Source organism: Heterodontus francisci, unplaced genomic scaffold, assembly GCF_036365525.1.
Source record: "Heterodontus francisci isolate sHetFra1 unplaced genomic scaffold, sHetFra1.hap1 HAP1_SCAFFOLD_50, whole genome shotgun sequence".
NCBI classification, from domain to species: domain Eukaryota; kingdom Metazoa; phylum Chordata; class Chondrichthyes; order Heterodontiformes; family Heterodontidae; genus Heterodontus; species Heterodontus francisci.
In genome coordinates this window covers 12,823,288-12,831,518 of record NW_027140867.1, presented here as the reverse complement: position 1 = coordinate 12,831,518, position 8,231 = coordinate 12,823,288, and positions in this window count along the sequence as shown.

Here is an 8,231-nt window from a genome sequence, read left to right as displayed (position 1 = left end):
TTAACCTATCAACCTGCAAGTCTTTGGCATGTGGGAGGAAACCGGAGCACCGGGAGGAAACCCACGCAGACACAGGGAGAACTTGCAAACTCCGCACAGGCAGGACACAGAATCGAACCAGGTTCCCTGGAGCTGTGAGGCTGCGGTGCTAACCACTGCGCCAATGTGCCCACACCCCAGTGTGTGCCTGTGTTACTGGGTATCAGTGTAAGTCTCTGTTACTTGGTGTCAGTGTATGTCTGTGTTACTTGGTGTAAGTGTGTGTCTGTGTTACTGGGTGTCAGTGTGTGTCTGTGTTACTTGGTGTAAGTCTGTGTCTTTGTTAGTTGGTGTCCGTGTGTGTCTGTGTTACCTGGTGTCAGTGTATGTCTTTGTTACTTGGTGTCAGTGGATGTCAAAATACTTGGTGTCAGTGGATGTCTTTGATACTTGGTGTAATTGTCTGTCTTTGTTACTTGGTGTCAGTGTATGTCTGTGTTACTTGGTGTAAGTGTGTGTCTTTGTTACCTGGTGTAAGTGTATGTCTTTGTTACTTGGTGTCAGTGTATGTCTTTGTTACTTGGTGTCAGTGTGTGTCTGTGTTACTGGGCATCAGTGTATGTCTTTGTGACTTGGTATCAGTGCATGTCTTTGTGACTTGGTGTCAGTGTATGTCTTATTTACTAGGTGTAAGTGTGTGTCTGCGTTACTGGGTATCAGTGTATGTCTTTGTTACTTGGTGTCAGTGGATGTCAAAATACTTGGTGTAAGTGTATGTCTTTGTTACTTGGTGTAATTGTCTGTCTTTGTTACTTGGTGTCAGCATGTGTCTTTGTTACTTGGTGTGAGTGCATGTCTTTGTTACTTGGTGTCAGTGTATGTCTTTGTTACTTGGTGTCAGTGTCTGTCTGTGTTACTGGGTGTACGTGTGTGTCTGCGTTACTTGGTGTCAGTGTATGTCTGTGTTACTTGGTGCAAGTGTGTGTCTTTCTCAAAGGGCATCAGTGTATGTCTTTGTGACTTGGTATCAGTGTATGTCTTTGTGACTTGGTGTCAGTGTATGTCTTCTTTACAGGGTGTCAGTGTGTGTCTGTGTTACTTGGTGTCAGTGTATGTCTTTGTTACTGTGTATCAGTGTTTCTCTGTGTTACTGGGTGTCAGTGTGTGTTTGTTTGTGGTACTGGGTATCAGTGTGTGTCTGTGACACTAGGTGTCAGTATATAGTTTAGTTTCGAGAAACAGCACTTCAACAGGCCCTTCGGCCCACCGAGTCTGTGCCGACCATCAACCACCCATTTACACTCATCCTACACTAATCCCGTATTCCTATCAAATCCCCACCTATCCCTATATATTTCCCTACCACCTACCTATACTTGGGGCAATTTATGATGGCCAATTAACCTATCAACCTGCAAGTCTTTGGCATGTGGGAGGAAACCGGAGCACCGGGAGGAAACCCACGCAGACAGAGGGAGAACTTGCAAACTCCGCACAGGCAGTACCCAGAATCTAATCCGGGTCCCTGGAGCTGTGAGGCTGCGGTGCTAACCACTGCGCCAATGTGCCCCCCCCCCCCCCCCCCCCGCCAGTGTGTGCCTGTGTTACTGGGTATCAGTGTATGTCTTTGTTACTTGTTGTCAGTGGATGTCAAAATACTTGGGGTTAGTGGATGTCTTTGTTACTTGGTGTAATTGTCTGTCTTTGTCACTTGGTGTCAGTGTATGTCTGTGTTACTTGGTGTAAGTGTGTGTCTTTGTTATTGGGTATCAGTGTCTGTCTTTGTGACTTGGCATCAATGTATGTCTTTGTTACTTGGTGTCAGTGTATGTCTTTGTTACTGGGTGTCAGTGTGTGTCTGTGTTACTTGGTGTCAGTGTATGTCTTTGTTACTTGGTATCAGTGTATGTCTTTGTGACTTGGTGTCAGTGTATGTCTTCTTTACAGGGTGTCAGTGTGTGTCTGTGTTACTTGGTGTCAGTGTATGTCTTTGTTACTGTGTATCAGTGTTTCTCTGTGTTAGTGGGTTTCAGTGTCTGGTTGTTTGTGTTACTGGCTGTCAGTGTGTGTCTGTGTTACTGGGTATCAGTGTATGTCTTTGTTACTTGGTGTCAGTGTATGTCTTTGTGACTTGGTGTAAGTGTATGTCTTTGTTACTTGGTGTCAGTGTATGTCTTTGTTACTTGGTGTAAGTGTGTGTCTGTGTTACTGGGTGTCATTGTGTGTCTGTGTTACTTGGTGTAAGTGTGTGTCTTTGTTACTTAGTGTAATTGTCTGTCTTTGTTACTTGGTGTCAGTGTATGTCTGTTTTACTTGGTGTAAGTGTGTGTCTTTGTTACTTGGTCTAAGTGTATGTCATTGTTACTTGGTGTCAGTGTATGTCTTTGTTACTTGGTGTCAGTGTGTGTCTGTGTTACTGGGCATCAGTGTATGTCTTTGTGACAGGGTATCAGTGTGTGCCTGTGTTACTGGGTATCAGTGTATGTCTTTGTTAATTGGTGTCAGTGTGTTTCTGTGTTACTGGGTATCAGTGTTTGTCTTTGTTACTGTGCATCAGTGCGTGTTACTGGGTGTCAGTGTGTGTCTGTGACACTAGGTGTCAGTATTTAGTTTAGTTTCGAGATACAGCACTTGAACAGGCACTTCGGCCCACCGAGTCTGTGCCGACCATCAACCACCCATTTATACTAATCCTGCACTAATTCCGTATTCCTATCACATCCCCACCTATCCCTATATATTTCCCGACCACCTACAAATACTAGGGGCAATTTATGATGGCCAATTAACATATCAACCTGCAAGTCTTTGGCATGTGGGAGGAAAACGGAGCACCCGGAGGAAACCCACGCAGACACAGGGAGAACTTGCAAACTCAGCACAGGCAGTACCCAGAATCGAACCCGGGTCCCTGGAGCTGTGAGGCTGCGGTGCTAACCAATGCGCCAATGTGCCCCCCGCAGTGCGTGCCTTTGTAACTTGGTGTCAGTGTGTGTCTGTGTTACTGGGCATCAGTGTACGTCTTTGTGACTTGGTGTCAGTGTATGTCTTTTTTACTGGGTGTCAGTGTGTCTCTGTGTTACTGGGTGTCAGTGTGTGTTTGTTTGTGTTAATGGGTATCAGTGTATGTCTTTGTGACTTGGTATCAGTGTATGTCATTGTTACTGGTTGTCAGTGTGTGTCTGTGTTACTGGGCATCAGTGTACGTCTTTGTGACTTGGTGTCAGTGTATGTCTTTTTTACTGGGTGTCAGTGTGTCTCTGTGTTACTGGGTGTCAGTGTGTGTTTGTTTGTGTTACTGGGTATCAGTGTATGTCTTTGTGACTTGGTATCAGTGTATGTCTTTGTTACTGGGTGTCAGTGTGTGTCTGTGTTACTTGGTGTAAGTGTATGTCTTTGTTACTTGGTGTAATTGTCTGTCTTTGTTACTTGGTGTCAGTGTATGTCTGTGTTTCTTGGTGTAAGAGTGTGTCTTTGTTACTTGGTGTCAGTGTATGTCTGTGTTACCTGGTGTAGTGTGTGTCTGTGTTACTGGGCATCAGTGTATGTCTTTGTGACTTGGTGTCAGTGTGTGTCTGTGTTACTTGTTGTAAGTGTGTGTCTGTGTTCCTGGGTATCAGTGTATGTCTTTGTTACTTGGTGTCAGTATATGTCTGTGTTACTTGGTGTAAGTGTGTGTCTGTGTTACTGGGTATCAGTGCATGACTTTGTTACTTGGTGTCAGTGTATGTCTGTGTTACTTGGTGTAAGTGTGTGTCTGTGTTATTGGGTGTCAGTGTGTGTCTGTGTTACTTGGTTTCCGTGTGTGTCTGTGTGACTTGGTGTAAGTGTGTGTCTGTGTTACTTGGTGTAATTGTATGTCTTTGTTACTTGTTGACAGTGTATGTCTGTGTTACTTGGTGTAAGTGTGTGTCTTTGTTACTTGGTGTAATTGTATGTCTTTGTTACTTGGTGTCAGTGTATGTCTGCGTTACTTGGTGTAACTGTATGTGTTTGTTACTTGGTGTCAGTGTATGTCTGTGTTACTTGGTGTAATTGTGTGTCTGTGTTACTGGGTATCTGTGTCTGTCTTTGTTACATGGTGTCAGTGTATGTCTGTGTTGCTTGGTGTAAGTGTGTGTCTGTGTTACTGGGTATCAGTGTCTGTCTTTGTTACTTGGTGTAAGTGTGTGTCTGTGTTACTGGGTATCAGTTTATGTCTTTGTTACTTGGTGTCAGTGTATGTCTGTGTTACTTGGTGTAAGTGTGTGCCTGTGTTACTGGGTGTCAGTGTGTGTCTGTGTTACTTGGTGTAAGTGTGTGTCTTTGTTACTTGGTGTCAGTGTGTGTCTGTGTGACTTGGTGTAAGTGTGTGTCTTTGTTACTTGTTGTAATTGTCTGTCTTTGTTACTTGGTGTAAGTGTGTGTCTGTGTTACTTGGTGTAAGTGTGTGTCTGTGTTCCTGGGTATCAGTGTATGTCTTTGTTACTTGGTGTCAGTGCTTGTCTGTGTTACTTGGCGTAAGTGTGTGTCTGTGTTACTGGGTATCAGTGCATGTTTTTGTTACTTGGTGCCAGTGTATGTCTGTGTTGCTTGGTGTAAGTGTGTGTCTGTGTTACTGGGTATCAGTGTCTGTCTTAGTTACTTGGTGTAAGTGTGTCTTTGTTACTTGGTGTAAGTGTGTGTCTTTGTTACTTGGTGTAATTGTATGTCTTTGTTACTTGGTGTAAGTGTATGTCTGTGTTACTTGGTGTAAGTGGATGTCTTTGTTACTTGGTGTCAGTGTATGTCTGTGTTACTAGGTGTAAGTGTGTGTCTGTGTTACTGGGTATCAGTGTATGTCTTTGTTACTTGGTGTCAGTGTATGTCTGTGCTGCTTGGTGTAAGTGTGTGTCTGTGTTACTGGGTATCAGTGTCTGTCTTTGTTACTTGGTGTAAGTGTGTGTCTGTGTTGCTGGGAATCAGTGTATGTCTTTGTTACTTGTTGTCATTGTATGTCTGTGTTACTTGGTGTAAGATTGTGTCTTTGTTACTTGGTGTCAGTGTGTGTCTGTGTTCCTGGGTATCAGTGTATGTCTTTGTTACTTGGTGTCAGTGCATGTCTGTGTTACTTGGTGTAAGTGTGTGTCTGTGTTACTGGGTATCAGTGCATGTTTTTGTTACTTGGTGTCAGTGTATGTCTGTGTTGCTTGGTGTAAGTGTGTGTCTGTGTTACTGGGTATCAGTGTCTGTCTTAGTTACTTGGTGTAAGTGTGTGTCTTTGTTACTTGGTGTAAGTGTGTGTCTTTGATACTTGGTGTAATTGTATGTCTTTGTTACTTGGTGTAAGTGTATGTCTGTGTTACTTGGTGTAAGTGTATGTCTTTGTTACTTGGTGTCAGTGTATGTCTGTGTTACTAGGTGTAAGTGTGTGTCTGTGTTACTGGGTATCAGTGTATTTCTTGGTTACTTGGTGTCAGTGTATGTCTGTGCTGCTTGGTGTAAGTGTGTGTCTGTGTTACTGGGTATCAGTGTCTGTCTTTGTTACTTGGTGTAAGTGTGTGTCTGTGTTGCTGGGAATCAGTGTATGTCTTTGTTACTTGTTGTCAGTGTATGTCTGTGTTACTTGGTGTAAGTGTGTGTCTGTGTTCCTGGGTATCAGTGTATGTCTTTGTTACTTGGTGTCAGTATATGTCTGTGTTACTTGGTGTAAGTGTGTGTCTGTGTTACTGGGTATCAGTGCATGTCTTTGTTACTTGGTGTCAGTGTATGTCTGTGTTACGTGGTGTAAGTGTGTGTCTGTGTTACTGGGTGTCAGTGTGTGTCTGTGTTACTTGGTTTCCGTGTGTGTCTGTGTGACTTGGTGTAAGTGTGTGTCTGTGTTACTTGGTGTAATTGTATGTCTTTGTTACTTGGTGTCAGTGTATGTCTGTGTTACTTGGTGTAAGTTTGTGTCTTTGTTACTTGGTGTAATTGTATGTCTTTGTTACTTGGTGTCAGTGTATGTCTGTGTTACTTGGTGTAAGTGTATGTCTTTGTTACTTGGTGTCAGTGTATGTCTGTGTTACTTGGTGTAAGTGTGTGTCTGTGTTACTGGGTATCAGTGAATGTCTTTGTTACATGGTGTCAGTGTATGTCTGTGTTGCTTGGTGTAAGTGTGTGTCTGTGTTACTGGGTATCGGTGTCTGTCTTTGTTACTTGGTGTAAGTGTGTGTCTGTGTTACTGGGTATCAGTGTATCTCTTTGTTACTTGGTGTCAGTGTATGTCTGTGTTACTTGGTGTTAGTGTATGTCTTTGTTACTTGGTGTAAGTGTGTGTCTGTGTTACTTGTTGTAAGTGTGTGTCTGTGTTCCTGGGTATCATTGTATGTCTTTGTTACTTGGTGTCAGTATACGTCTGTGTTACTTGGTGTAAGTGTGTGTCTGTGTTACTGGGTATCAATGCATGTCTTTGTTACTTGATGTCAGTGTATGTCTGTGTTACTTGGTGTAAGTGTGTGTCTGTGTTACTGGGTGACAGTGTGTGTCTGGGTTACTTGGTGTGTGTGTGTCTGTGTGACTTGGTGTAAGTGTGTGTCTGTGTTACTTGGTGTAAGTGTGTGTCTTTGTTACTTGGTGTAATTGTATGTCTTTGTTACTTGGTGTCAGTGTATATCTGTGTTACTTTGTATAAGTGTATGTCTTGTTACTTGGTGTCAGGGTATGTCTGTGTTACTTGGTGTAAGTGTGTGTCTGTGTTACTGGGTATCAGTGTATGTCTTTGTTACTTGGTGTCAGTGTATGTCTGTGTTGCTTGTTGTAAGTGTGTGTCTGTGTTACCGGGTATCAGTGTCTGTCTTTGTTACTTGGTGTAAGTGTGTGTCTGTGTTACTGGGTATCAGTGTATGTCTTTTTTACTTGGTGTCAGTGCATGTCTGTGTTACTTGGTGTAATTGTGTGTCTGTGTTACTGGGTGTCAATGTGTGTCTGTGTTACTTGGTGTAAGTGTGTGTCTTTGTTACTTGGTGTCGGTGTGTGTCTGTGTGACTTGGTGTAAATGTGTGTCTGTGTTACTTTGTGTAATTGTATGTCTTTGTTACTTGGTGTCAGAGTATGTCTTTGTTACTTGGTGTCAGTGTATGTCTGTGTTACTTGGTGTAAGTGTATGTCTTTGTTACTTGGTGTAAGTGTGTGTCTGTGTTCCTGGGTATCAGTGAATGTCTTTGTTGCTTGGTGTCAGTGTATGTCTGTGCTACTTGGTGTAATTGTGTGTCTGTGTTACTGGGTATCAGTGTATGTCTTTGTTACTTGGTGTCAGCGTATGTCAGTGTTGCTTGGTGTAAGTGTGTGTCTGTGTTACTGGGTATCAGTGTCTGTCTTTGTTACTTGGTGCAAGTGTGTGTCTGTGTTACTGGGTATCAGTGTATGTCTGTGTTACTGGGTGTCAGTGTATGTCTTTGTTACTTGGTGTAAGTGTGTGTCTGTGTTACTGGGTATCAGTGTCTGTCTTTGTTACTTGGTGTAAGTGTGTGTCTGTGTTACTGGGTATCAGTGTATGTCTTTCTTACTTGGTGTCAGTGTATGTCTGTGTTACTTGGTGTAAGTGTGTGTCTTTGATACTTGGTGAAAGTGTATGTATTTGTTACTTGGTGTAATTGTCTGTCTTTGATACTTGGTGTAACTGCATGTCTTTGTTACTTGGTGTCAGTGTATGTCTTTTCTCCTTGGTGTCAGTGTATGTCTGTGTTACTTGGTGTAAGTGTGTGTCTTTGTTACATGGTGTAATTGTATGTCTTTGTTACTTGGTGTCAGTGTATGTCTTTGTTACTTGGTGTCAGTGTGTGTCTGTGTTACTGGGTATCAGTGTATGTCTTTGTGACTTGGTATCAGTGTATGTCTTTGTTACTGCGTGTCAGTGTGTGTCTGTGTTACTGGGTATCAGTGTATGTCTTTGTGACTTGGTATCAGTGTATGTCTTTGTGACTTGGTGTCAGTGTTTGTCTGTGTTACTGGGTATCAGTGTATGTCTTTGTGACTTGTATCAGTGTTTGTCTTTGTTACTGTGTATCAGTGTTTCTCTTTGTTACTGGGTGTCAGTGTGTGTTTGTTTGTGTTACTGGGTGTCAGTGTGTGTCTTTGTGACTTGGTGTCAGTGTATGTCTTTGTTACTTGGTGTCAGTGTGTGTCTATGTTACTGGGTATCAGTGTATGTCTTTGTTACTTGGTGTCAGTGTATGTCAAAATACTTGGTGTAAGTGTATGTCTTTGTTACTTGGTGTAATTGTCTGTCTTTGTTACTTGGTGTCAGTGTATGT